Source organism: Dermacentor andersoni, chromosome 10, assembly GCF_023375885.2.
Source record: "Dermacentor andersoni chromosome 10, qqDerAnde1_hic_scaffold, whole genome shotgun sequence".
NCBI lineage: Eukaryota > Metazoa > Arthropoda > Arachnida > Ixodida > Ixodidae > Dermacentor > Dermacentor andersoni.
The window spans coordinates 129,270,635-129,284,925 of NC_092823.1; the positions used below are offsets into that span (position 1 = coordinate 129,270,635).

The following is a 14,291-nucleotide window of genomic DNA, read 5'->3' on the forward strand; positions in this document are numbered from 1 at the left end:
AAACCGAGATCATCCGGGCAACCAGTCAAAATATCGAAAATTCGGTCTCTGGCCCCCAACCTGTTGTACAGGAACGCATTAGATGTGCTAGTTACTGCCCAAAGAAGTTACAAAAAATATTGCTTACAAGTCCTTCCTAATGTTTCTTCACAACATCACTCAAGCTGAAGTTTTATTTGTGATTTCCAATAGCGACGTTCAAAAGGCAGATACAGGGCACCCTAGACTTGATTGTCATCTTTTGGCGCTGAGACAGGGTCGCTTGTTGAACGCGAGCGGTACGTGAGTTACGCGGCGAGGATTTTGCGCCTCCTCCTTCGAGAGATGACGCCACGCTGCGTGGCCAATCTGCCAACGTCCGGCGTGCTGCGGATTGCTGTTTGGCCGAGACTACAGTAGCAATGAGGTTGAGTTCAAAACAAGTTCGTGTGCTGTGGTGTGCCGTTGCGAACGTGCACTATGCCCATTTTAAGACTATGGCTACTATCATCCCTAGCCAATCTGCTTTGCCGGTGGTAGCCATTTCATGCTTACATCTACTCTCGATTACGGGGTAGCCATAATTGTTTGTCTAAATGTGAGATCTGCTTTAATTAGCTGCCACATGTAACAACCTCCCGAATAATGCATGGACACCTTCGAAGAAAAACACGCAACAAAGTTAACGCTTGCTTCTTTCAGACAGACATGAAAGAAGGGGCTGGTTGTGTTTTGACAACATACAAGGTCCGTCTAGATAGGTCACGAAGCTTGGAGCGAAAAACGTAGCAGAACTTATCGCCAGCGATATCAGTCAGTGGTGCAAGATTGAAGCGCGACTTGGTGAGGGGTGACAAAGACTGAAATTAAAAAACGCATCTGAAAAAAAAATGTTCGAATATTTTTAATTAGTATACTGTAATACAAGTAAATGCTCAGTTTCAAATATTTTTGTTGCAATAAAACAACAAATGTTAACTCTCAATTTCACAATTTGTGAGTTCATTCTTGGTGATTCCTACCAACCAGTGATCCTGGCGCAAGACTTGGCAAAACTGTGCAAACCAGCTCTTATGTCGTGCGGAATGGCGTTATTCTCTTGAAAGCGGCGGTTTCATCCCAGTTTTTCTTTATTTCCTTGCGTGTTTGTTCGAAGTGTGGCGTGCGCTTCACTTGAAATTTTTCGTGACCTAGCGCACGGTATCCATTGGCGAAAGGTGGGAGCGCAGCATTTTGCTAGAGTACAAGTTCACGCTGCGGCATCCGAGGCGCTGTTTCTCGTCGACGACAAATGCGGAATGTTCTGCGAAGAAACGTCGCGCTATGTTCGTCCACTCTCCGTAACAAAGCCTCTGAGTGTCCGAAGGGCAGCAAAATTAGTAAGTCGAATGTTTTCTAAATGATAATGTGGGGAAACGCTTTCTTGTCTGATAACTGTTGGATATGAACACATGGTGTTGCACAGAATTGCGAATGATTCTGTGAAAAGGTTTCGCATATGTTGCTATACATTACAACTGTGTGCTGGCCATAGTACTTTTCACCCATTGAAACATGTTTTGTTTGGTCAATTGGTTGCATTATTCTAGACGAATAAAAATGAACTTGCTTTTAAAACCTCTGTGGCACTGTCATTTATTTCTAGTAACAGCCGGATTATGTTCACAGTAAGAGTGACGCCATTCCTGTCATTTAATGGCACACTGGCGCTTCAGATGACGTGAGCCGCAAGCTCGCCTCAGCCTCAAAAGAAAAAATAACTGCTGGCATAGCGCTGGAAATGCGCGACGCTGAAGAAATCCCAACATCCGCACCAAGCAGCATAAGATCTTGACGTCGCTGCCATCTCCGGTTGTAGCGTCTTTATTTAATTTTTTGCTTGCTGTTAGTTCTCCCCCCGATACGTAGATGGCGACTGCTGCAACGACCCACCATTTTCTTGACGTGTGAGCATATATGGGAGCTTCGCTACCAGTTTACATATACCTTGCGGCATATGCTTGCAGCAACAAAACAAGTACAGTGCAAGACTTGACTGCGTAGAGCTCTTGTAGTGTGATCACCTTGTAACGCCGCTTGGCTGAGTTATTGCTACGATGATATCATTCAGGCAAGCACGCGCAAAGTGTTTGCAGTACGCCGCGCTTCACTGAGTATCAAAACTTGCCTTTGAAGTTGTCGTTCCTTTTTCACCATTGGCCTTGCTGCATAAGCTCGTGAAAAAGGATTACTTTGCCTGCAAAAAAAGAGTAACACGTGGAGTGCAATTGAAGATTATTAAAACGAAATAGCTGGGACATTGATATTTCGATTTACTAGACGTTTGCCACGTCACTTGTACAAAAAATATCTGGCCAATCTCGAAGGACAAGCTCACTAACTATAAAAAAGTAAATCTGGTCGTGTGTCTCATTTGGAAGTGACTTCGCAGTCATTGGACAGGGGTGGAGTAAGTCTAAAAATGGAGAACTCTAATAATTTGAAGACTGATAAAAAATCGAGTAAATTACGGCATTTATTGGCTATCGGAGACAGGGTGAATCCAAAGCACGCAGTTCGCTCTGTTGAGGCGATTACGCACTATGGAAATTTCCGTACTAATGATTACTTCTCATTTAAAGATACAATCCCAAATTATTGCCTGACTGTGTGGCGCTAGAAAAAGGAAGCTTCGTTTCTCATAAGCACTCCCTTTCAGCAGCGCTGCAAGTTGTGCGAATTTACACGGTTCGGGAGGTCACTGGCAACATTTATTTAAATTTGGTGCAAGTTTCCAAACTTCTCAATTGTTAAGCTGCTGGTCTTCGGGTAGGAGTCCCATACAATAGTTGCATGTTGAATAACAGGTCTTACGGAAGCTTTATAAATCAAAGCTTCACTCTAAAACGAGCGTTATTCCGTCACCCGACAAGAATTTGTTAGCTTTAGAGAGAATTTCTGTGCTGGCACTCACTCTAATCCCATACTAAGTACAGAACCCAAATACTGACGCCTATTACCTCTTATAATTTCATGGCTATTCATGCAATAAGAAGAATGATAAATGTACAGTCTTGGTAAAAAAAAAACTTGAACCCGCTGGGAACGGCAGGGGGAGCGGCTGCGCACCGCTATGGCGGCGCTGCCGACGCCAGCGCGGGCCGCTGTTCGCTTGCGCCGAGGATAAAGAGGGCGAGGGAAAGCATGTCTCTTATTCTCAAGCACTCCATGTTCTCAAGCATTCTTTGACAACAGCGCTCGAGAAAAACTAGTGCGCCGTTCGTTCTGCCAGCTGCGGGGTCGTCTTGCGGCCGCCGTGGTACGGCGCTTCGTGCGAGCAAGTGCGCTCGCCTGGCCAAAACTGCCCGGCTTCCATGCAGGGCATTATACTATAAAAATTGTCCTAATCATCGAAATTACCTATTACAATTTTACAGCGAAAGCTTTACTGGCTGCGAACTTGCGATTTCGCCGTGGCCGTGCTCCGAGGAGGCTCATGGCGTCACACCACGTTACTCGTCGTTGCGTTCGCCTCCGCTCGCTTCGCCAGCTGCGTCGCATGCATGATAACATGTCGGAGGATTGAAAAGGAGAGCTCGCGTGCGCCGCAACCACAGTTGATGCGGCAGTATGGACGGCGACAATTCTGATAAGTAGGAGGAGACCAGGAATCGACATCGGAACGAGATGAAGAGGAAACGAATTGCCCAGGAAACAGACGAACAGCGTGCCGAACGACTGACTAAACGCCGCAACATAGATAGACAACCAGACTAACCTGGACTTGCAATCAAGATTAGCCAAGGCTAACCATGCGATGCCTTAGCTTTCGTTGCGTATATCCTGGCATAGCTGAGCAAAGCCACTGCCAATTTTTATCCTACACATTCAAAGGCGAGAGCCTTCACATTATGCTTTTAGGTAAACATTTTGAATGTGTTTCTAAGTGCGATGAACACAAAAAATAAAATGTAAACTGACATCTCTCAGTGCTGTCTAGCGTTGTTCCAGGTTTTATTGTAATATGCGGGCGATTCCGTCATTGTTAGTTGAGAAAAGACCAGAAGCACTAATTTCGACTACAAAGGCTCCCTTCAGAAAGGGTCGGTAACCACCGTTACAATATTTCAAATACATTGACCGCACTTCTCCACCAAGCAACGACCACACGAGTGCGTTTCGCATTGAAGTTCTTTAATTAAACCCACAGTGAGATTATGAAAACCTTTCGGCACTAAAAGACGTTTGCCCTGCCTGAGTAGCCGAATGAGTTTTTGGAAACTGCCCACTACCTCGCATTTTTTTATATCTTCGTGCACACTGCCTCATTGCCGTTAGGGCCCACTTTCATGCATACGTAAGTTCATCCCGCTTGCACTGGTCATCACGCGTTTGAATCGCGTAATGTAGACCAGGGCCACGACATTATTGGATTCCCGCACAGTGAAGGCGTCACACCGGCGGTGCTGTCGCTGTCACGGGTTCACTGGAAGAAGTATTTTGGATATAGTTTACTGAGCTATCGTTAGTCTCTACGAGAAGGGGCTTCACAGGCAGTTTTTAAAAAATGGGTTATACGTAGCGTCCTTTCAACCAGAGACCATGGCTAGTTTACAGTCAAACACATAGGCCAGCTGCGGTTGTTCGGGGCAAACACAGACCAAGCCACACTCAATGCCTTGAAGGCATGCTCGCCCCTATGATTTCGTCGAGATGCAGGGGCCACCCTGAATCTTATGCTTTCTTGATTAATTGGCTACTTGTGACATTCATGATTACAAATACGAGATGCCATTGTGACAAATTATTTATTATATCATTCAGCTGCTGAAGTCAGATCGTAGCTACGATCCTCGCAAAGTGCCCGTGTTCGAGCATGCGCAGGGCTATTCATAACGTAGTTCCTTTAATTTGGTTCCGGAAAACATTAACTGATGATTACGATACTCGCAGTTGCGAAATTTGAGCGTATCGTATTTGACAGCGGTCGCAAGAGACCCCCGCCCGCTCATCCAGAACACGCTGCAAACTGTATGATAGCCGGTCCGGTAGCTTCCGCTTCGCCACTGTCGCGTTCGCGCCGCGCTTGCCGCATTAGTTTTTCACGAGCACTGTTATGAAAGGATGCTGGAGAGTGAGAGACATGCTTCCCTCGCCCTCTTTAGTCTCGGCTCGAGCGAGCAGCGGCGCGCGTCGACGGTGGCAGCGCCGCGATAGCGGGGCGCAGCTGCTCCCAGGCCGTTAACAGCGGGTTCAAGTATTTTGACCAAGACTGTACCTTTACTTTTAAATGCTAAGCATTTCTTGGTGAACATATGCCACTTTGACAGTATCAGTCAATCTGTCTGACGGCCTACGTGTTGGTGCTCTCATGGTCGTTTCGTTAACTAGGTGTGTAGCAAAATTGGCATAGTATGACAAGAGCGTATGACGAAAATAAACGATTGGTCATGCCTGACATGAATATCGTGACATTGAGTCATGTAGGTCATGAAACAGCCGCCTATGTCTTGGTGCTCTCATGGTCGTTTCATTAACTTGGTAGGCTCCCCACACATTGCTTCGCATGACATCGATTCCCACAGGACGTGGGATCCGCCGGCTTTTTGGTATATTAGAACTTAGCTTAGCAGGACTCTTTGAGGAACTATCAGATATTGTTCGGGATATCATTGCCGTTAGCGAGATTTAAAAAACTGGTGAAGCTTATACAATGCTGACTAACGGCCATGCTCTCTGCTATAGAGGTCTCCCAGATAAGAAGCAATACGGGGTAGGATTCCTAACCAATAAGGACATAGCGGGCAACATTGACGAATTCTACAGCATTAATGAGAGGGTAGCAGTAGTCGTAATCAAACTTTATAAGAGGTATAGACTAAAGGTAGTACAAGTCTACGCTCCAACATCCAGCCACGATGATGTTGAATTAGCGATTAGAAAAGTGTGACTCAGTAAACTGTAGTAATGGGCAACTTCAATGCAAAAGTGGGGAAAAGGCCGGCTGGTGAACAAGCAAATGGCAACTATGTCATCGATTCCAGGAACGCTATAGGAGAAATGCTGGTAGAATTCGCAGAGAGGTATAAGCTGCGAATAATGAACACTTTGTTCAGGAAGCCTAGCAACAGAAAGCGGACCTTGAAAAGCCCTAATGGTGAAACAAGAAACGAAATTGATTCCGTACTTTCTGCCGATCCCAACATGGTGCAGGATGTAGAAGTGATGGGTAGGATGAAGGTGCAGTGATCATAGGTTAGTGATGGCTAGGATTCACCTCAATTTGAAGAGAGGAAGAGTAAATTTGGTAAAGAAGGAACAGGTCAACCTAGAGGCCGTAAGGCTAAAAGCAGAAAAATTCAGGCTGGTGCTTGCAAACAAATATACAGCCTTAGAACAGAGAAATGAAGATCATATAGAGGTAATGAATGAAACAATAACTAGGCTGGCTTCGAAGGTAGCAATTGAAGTGGGATGCAAGGCATCAAGGCAACCAGTGGGCAATCTCTCTCAAGTAACAAAGGACCTAATAAAGAAACGACAAAGAATGAAAGTGTCCAACTCAAAAGATAATATAGAATTCGCGGAACGGTCAAAACTGATCAACAAAGCGAAAATAAGTGATATACGAAATTATAGCGTGACAAACACTGAATAAGCCATAAGAAATGGTCACAGCCTGAAATCAATGAGTAGGAAACTTCGCATAGGACAAACCGAGATGTATGCAGTGAAATATAAGCAGGGTAATATCATCAGCAATATCGAAGGTATAGTAAAAGCAGCAGAAGAATCCTATACTGACCTGTACAGTACCCATAGGACTCGGGATAAATCCATTCGAAACAGTAATGAACAGGATACAGAAACTTATCCTGTAACTAGCGATGAGGTGAGAAAGGCCTTGCAAGACATGAAATGGGGAAGAGTGGCAGGAGAAGATGGAATAACAATCGATTCAATCAAAGATAGAAGAGACATAATGCTTGGAAAACTGGCGGCTTTATATACCAAGTGTCTGTCGACTGCAACGGTATCAGAAAACTGGAAGAATGCAAACATTTTACTAATCCACGAAAAGGCAGTCGTTAAAAAATTGAAAGGTTATAGGGTCATTAGCTTACTCCCAGTATCATAGAAAATATTCACAAAGATAATCTCCAGTAGAATAAGGGCAACATTGGACTTTAGTCAACCAAGGGAACAGGCAGGTTTCAGGAAGGGATACTCTGCAATAGATCACATCCGTGTCATCAATCAGATAATCGAGAAATCCGCAGTGTACAATCAGCCTCTCTATATGGGTTTCATAGAATACGAAAAGGCATTTGATTCAGTAGAGATACCAGCAGTCATAGAGGCATTACGTAATGAAGGAGTGCAGACCACTTACGTAAATATCTTGGAAAATATCTACAAAGATCCCACAGCGACCTTAATTCTACGCAAGAAAAGTAGGAAGATACCTATAAAGATAGGTGTCAGACAGGGAGACACAACCTGTCCAATGCTATTTACTGCTTGCTTGGAAGAAGTATTCAAGCTATTAAACTGGGAAGGCTTAGGAGTAAGAATCGACGGCGAATATATCAGCAACCTTCGCCTTGACGATGACATTGTTTTCTTCAGCTACACTGCAGACGAGTTACAACAAATGATTGAGGACGTTAACAGAGAGAGTGTAAAGGTGGGGTTGAAGATTAATATGCAGAACACAGAGATAACGAATAACAGGGCAAGGAGACAAGATTTAACGATCGCCAGTCAGCCTCTAGAGTCTGTGAAGGAGTACGTTCACCTAGGTCAATTCTTCACAGGGAACCCTGATCACGAGAAGTAAATTCCTAGAAGAATAAAAATGGGCTGGATCCTGGATCGCATACTGCAGGCGTTGTCAGCTCCTGACTGGAAGATTACCATTATCCTTGAAAAGGAACGTGTATAATCAGTGCATTTTACCGGTACTGACATATGGGGCAGAGACTTGGAGACTGACAAAGAAGCTTGAGAACAAGTTATGGGCTGAATAAAGAGCGATGGAACGAAAAATACTAGGCATAACGTTCGGAGACAACAAGGAAGCGGTTTGGATCAGAGAGCAAACGGGTGTAGCCGATAATCTAATTGACATTAAGAGAAAAAATGGAGCTGGGTAGGTCATATAATGGGCAGGTAAGATAACCGTTGGACCATTAGGGTTACAAGATTGGTACCAAGAGAAGGGAAGCGCAGTAGAGGACGGCAGAAGACTAGGTAATGCAATGAAATTAGAAAATTCGCGGGTGCTAGTTGGAATCGGTTGGCGCAGGACAGGGTAATTGGAGATCGTAGGCAGAGGCCTTCGGCCTGCAGTGGCAATAAGATAGGCTCATGATGATGATGATGAAGTTATTTTCATATAGCCATCTGAAAAGTCTAGTTTCTTACATATTGCATGATCACCTACAAAAAGTCATAAACGTTTAAATAAATTGTACTAAAAAAATCAAACGCAAAAGGGATCCAAAAGCACATTCATAGGTACACCAGAGGGCGCAGCACAATAAATCGTTTTCCGCTGTTTTAGTTCGAACTGCTGTTTACCTTTACAATAAAAGTGGACTGCTTTGCAACCGATGAATATCTGAAAGCGGAGTCAATTTTGCTAGCACCCTAATAAGGAATAACTTCAGAATCACAATCAGTTTTTTGTGACAATAACGAAGATTGACAGAATATTTATATGCAGGAGGAGGTCCCGAAGTCAAGGACTGCAATGGGACCTGGTTTCCAAACTAAACATAAAAAAGGAATGCAACAGCTGTAACAATCCGTTAGCAAGAAAAGATAAAATTTATTAATTTATGTACATATTTATTTATTTACTTATTTATTTATTTCTTCACAACTCTTTAGAGGCCCATTGAAGAGCATTGAGTAAGGGGGCAACGGTAATTACATGACAGAAAAATAGCAAAGTGCAACATCCTTGAGGATAGCAATAGGGGCTTGTTGGTACGGCATATCTTATTTTGTTATAGCGCAAGCTTGACAAGGACAACAGAAGGCACATCTGACACACAACATCAGCACATCTGTGTGTCAGATGTGCCTTCTGTTGTCCTTGTCAAGCTTGCGCTATAACAAAATAAGATATGCAACATCGTTATACAATAATAACGCACAACGAATTCAGATTACGACGGAATGCTTGACGATTAGAGATGGATGCAATGTGATCCAGACGACCGTTGATTAAATGCGATGAGTTAAATGCCGGAGTTTGGCCATGGATGCGCATGAAACAAAGTACGTTGTGAAGGCGTCGAGATGTGCGCACAGGAGCATGAAGCGGCAAATAGTGAAAGTTATTATTATAAATGTACCTGTGAAACAGACATAAAAGAGCAATGACGTGATGACGTGGCGATCTTCGAATGACTGAAATGCAAGGTCTTGTTTTATTGGGCTAATGCTCGAATGATAGTCGTAGTTGCCAGAGATGAATTTGACTGCCCTTTTCAGAAGGGCTTCCAGCATGCAGATTAGATAATGTTGATATGGTGACCATGTAGATGAAGCGTATTCTAGTTGTGGGTGAACATAACTAAGATATGCTAGTTTTCGTACATTAGAAGGCGCGTTCCGCAAGTTTCTACGCAAGTAGCCGAGAGATTGAGAAGCTTTGGATGTGACAGCTGCTACATACATTGTCCAAGATAAGTCCGATGAAACATAAACGCCGAGATATTTGTACGATGGGGCAATTGAATCTACAGTATTATTAATCGAATAGTGAGACTCTGAGTTAGGGTACTTTCGACTAAACGAGATTAGCTTGCATTTAGAGACGATAAGGGACATCTGCCAAATTGCGCACAATCTATAGTTTAATTCAAGGTCATCTTGGAGAGCAGAATAATCATCGAAATATTTAATATTGTGGTAGATGACACAGTCGTCAGCGAACAACCTAACTGAGGATGAAAGGTTAGCGGGCAAGTCGCCGATGTATATTAAAAAGAGTGATGGGACCTAGCACACTGCCTTGGGGGACACCGGACGTGACGTCGCAAAGCCTAGAGGAAATGTTGTTGATCACTGTAAATTGCTGACACGAAGACAAGAAGTTACATAGCCAAGACAGTGTTAATATATCAATACAAAGGGCACACAATTGGGAAATCAAACGGCAATGAGGTACATTATCGAACGCCTTAGTTGAATTAAGAAAGAGTCAATCGGTTGGATTGTTAGCGTTCCTGTTAAAGTCAAGGTCAGTCGTGAATTCAAATAACTGTGTGTCACATGAGTATCCTGTTCTGAAGCCATGCTGATTAGAGAAATAAACGTTATTTATTCAAGGTGACCGTAGATCTGAGAAGCTATAATATTTTCAAGTAATTTGCAGCATATGCATGTTAGTGAAATGGGTCGATAATTACAAGGCGAGTGCTTGTCACCGTATTTAAATAGGGGAACTACCTTGCCAATCTTTCAGTCCTTGGGCAGCTCACCTGATGATAAAAACTGGTCAAAGAGGAGACACAAAAAGGGAAATATCAGTAATATTCTCCAGTATTTTAGAGTTGATGGGATCAATGCCAGGTGAAGTAGAATCCTTTAAAATTCGTGATGAGGTTCGTGATAGCTTCGGCAGTGATGCTGATTGAAGCCATGAAAGGGAAAGGTTGTCCAGGAACAAATGGCACATTGGAACAACCTTTCTGCATAAGAACAAGCGCGAAATATGCATTGAAAGCAACCACAGAATCATCATCAGAAAGCGGAGTTTGTTTAGCATCGTGTGCTGTAATGCGATTAGCAGACTTATTAAAGGGATAAATTATTTGCAAGAACTTTTTACGATTACTTCTAATAAGTGAGGCCAAGTCCTGCCAATACTATTTCATTTTGACTGCGCCTAACGCTTTAAAGTAAGCTTGTAAGCAATCCTTGTATAGCGTACATAGCGTAATTAGGGAAATGCATGAATAATAAACATGTAAATGCGTGCCATTACATAACCTTGCTAAACACTTACATAACCTAGGAGTATATATAACATATGACATACTTAAATTACCGGGAAAAATTAAATACATATGAATAATAACCACATCAAACAGCAGCTATATGCTAACGCGATGCAAGGGAAATGAATTGGCCCATGGAATAATATTTATGAATTACAAGTTAACTTAGCATCTGCAGAGGACAGAATACATTCAAGTTTCTTAAATTTATGCGCCTTACATGCTTTATATCCAGTCGTAGAACGTTACAAAAAGCTACGGGTGAGAAATGGAGATTCTGCTTGCCATAATTAGTATATGCTTTGGGTGCAACGAAGTTCCTATTTAATATGAACCCGGCAAACTGATTTTACCAGAGGACACTGTCGTATAAGGTAATAGTATCTTGTGCTATTGAATCGTCTTACCAAATTGTTAAGCATGGTTATAATAATGAGCATGCCGACTTGCCGCCACAATTTGGTTTCGTTACACAGCAACTAACATAGCTAAACTTGAAGCCGTACAAAGAAAAGCCGCAAGGTTCATTCATAGCGAATTTCGTTCTACGGACACACCTTCGCGTCTCTTAGCTTCCTCAGGCCTCAACACATTATCGACGAGAGCAAAACAAGGTCGACTAAAATTCCTGTTTCGAATTCTGAACTGTCAGTATAGAATTGATATCACCCACTACATTTCATATTCGCAATCTAGAATAACACGGCATCAACACGAGCATATGCTAACCGAGTATTCCTTTTCTAATGACGCATTCAGGTACTCATTCTTTACTCAGGTAATCAGAGAATGGGATGAACTTAACTCGTCATTAACAGCGACAAACTCTTTATCCCTGTTCGTTTCACAGCTGGAGCTCATCAGAAGAGATTACTAACGACTTCTAATGTTTGTTCCCTATTCTCTTTATGTTAAACTGACAGTACTTAGAAGAAAAAAATTGTATGCACTTGTTTGTGCCCAAATATTTCACGTTTTTGCTTTGTCTATGATGTGCCCCGGTTGTTGTTCATTTTATTCTGCGTTGTTTAGTGTTCTATTGTATACCTTATTCTCATTATTTTGTTGAATATCGTTGCTTTTTGATTCTTTGTGTAGCTCGCACGTGTATTTATGTACGGAAAAGAAATTGTTCATACCCATCTGCTAGGCTCTCGGCTGAGAGCGGCAGTATTGTAAAATAAATAAATAAAAGAATGCGGTTTGTAATAGATACGAGGCATTGAAGTTGTATGGACTAAATCTACATATCTTAATAACCTGGCTCTGCAAGATTTGCAATGTGTGTAACTGCGTTACGTATGCGTTTCTCCTGCAAATAATGCAATAGGTAATGTGCACTTTTTGTTTTATTTTAACCAATTTTGCCAGTCCCTCTGAAAAATATCAGTTTGACCGCGAATGTTTACTGAGTGAGAACTGTCAAGAAGCTTTAATATCTAAGTCGCTGTGCCTAATCCCCTAGTCAAGCCGTTAAAAATGAGTTCTTGTTATCGCCGTGCTACAGCAACTGGTCTTGAATGAACGCAGCAAGTGTTTCGAGACAATAAATACGAGTAACTTGGAGCGTTCTATTATCGAACAGTTGGCTCGATAATTGCTAACCGCTAAAAGCAGGGTCGCATTTGTGTAAAGATAAAACTTTGTTCCTTTCATGAGAAGGAAAAAAACAACCACTGTAGATGGGCGATTACAATATAACGGCTAGATAGCTTAAGACTCATTCAGCGTGAAAGCACAAAAATGTATGAGGGAATTCACCTGCTCTGGGTTTGCTTTTTAATAAAAGGCAGATAATTCAAGACATCGTATTCAGTAATCTGTTTCATCGACATGAAACCTTTCGTGAGTCAAGTAAAATCTGGCGCTGCATCATTATGCGGAAGGGCTATTCCTTGCGTTTTGCTGCGTTTTGGGACTAACCATTTTGTAAGATATACGACCATGTCGTTAAAGGTTCCACAATCAGTCAGCACTGCAAGATGATCGGCAAATATATAAAAACGGTTCGAATTTCTCATCGAAATTTTCAATCCCTTCTTCAATTTCGTTGGTAGCAACCTTATTTATAGTCCTGCAGAGCTTTCGCCGACGGGGCCTCAGGTAGCGCACGTAGGGCCGTCAAGTTGTTGCCCCGCCACCGCCTCGCTGGACTGCTGGCTGGACGGCCCAGAGTTTGTCGCCGAAGTTGCGCAATCTCCTTTTAATCACTGATAAGTTATCAGCAGAGTCAACGTCAGTCAGAATTACTTCGTTACGTTTGCATGACAAATACATGGACATATTTAAAGGCATGCAGGGATACATACATACTTCGCGGTGACCAAGAAAGGCATACCTAAAGGAAACTCACATTGTGCCTACGTAGTCCTACCAAACTTACTTATACTGTCGTAAAAGTACAGCCCGATTCTCACAATGTAAAAGAATCTGTCCGCTACAGGTTGGACGCTAATCACGTCACAGAAAAGAAAGGGCAAACCTCAAAACTTACCGGGACGTTATGTTTTTGCTTCGAAGACCTCTTGGTATCTCCTCTCGCAGGGACGACTGGTTGCACAATAGGTGATCTAGTTGTTCAGAAACAGCAGATATGGCTCCGAACAGCGGCTAACGGGGAAACATGAGGTGCCCAGAACGGAATTCAAATCAGGACAGTGGGTTGGTCGCAGTTGGGCTATGCTCGCACAAAGCAGCCCAGTACCTGCCCTTCGTTGGCACAAACCTTGACACCGCCCGCTAAGCGCGGCTCAGACAATGTCGCCGACACTCTGCCCTCCGCTCAGCGCGCTCCGATGCGGTGCATGGTCGCGGTGCATTTTCTAAACCCTCGCTTCGCAAAGAAGGGTGACCCCTTCCACAGACCTCATCAGATTTCACACACTGACTCCTCTCCGGCACACGAGGTTTTCCTCACTGCCCCGCGACCAGCGTTTTCACTCTCTCCCGAGACTGCCACTGCTCATTCGCGTCGCGGGATGCTCGCATAGGTCTGGCGTGGTGCAATAGGTGTGCAAGAGTGCGAATCAGTTTTCCTCGCTGGCGGCGGAACTCCGCGTCCGCCCCTGGAACCAGCGGCCTATCGACAACATCCTCCAGAGCCGAGATGCCTTCGATACTCTCACGTGTACAAACGTCGGTGCCTAAGATTCTGCCACTTTGCTTCTGGCTCCTTTTCCGCTGGTCCATCGGGCAGACTCTTTCGTTCGCCCTGTTTCACGGACTTTCTCGCCGAGGGTTTGCTTGAGTGTCTCGCCAGCATCCGTGAGCCACAATATTTTCGTTTCTCCTCTGAAAATCGCGACCATAGCGCCGTTT

At 43.5% G+C, this 14,291-nt stretch overlaps 1 long non-coding RNA gene across 1 annotated transcript; it reads right to left on the reverse strand.

Annotated features, from left to right (window-relative positions):
* Positions 1-1,845: 1,845 nt before the first annotated feature.
* On the reverse strand, positions 1,846-13,921 carry LOC140213605 (uncharacterized). The gene is made up of 2 exons (XR_011890512.1): positions 13,468-13,921; positions 1,846-2,215 (listed from the first exon to the last, which is right to left on the reverse strand). It is a non-coding gene; the product is annotated as an uncharacterized lncRNA (long non-coding RNA).
* Between the last annotated feature and the right edge of the window lie 370 nt (positions 13,922-14,291).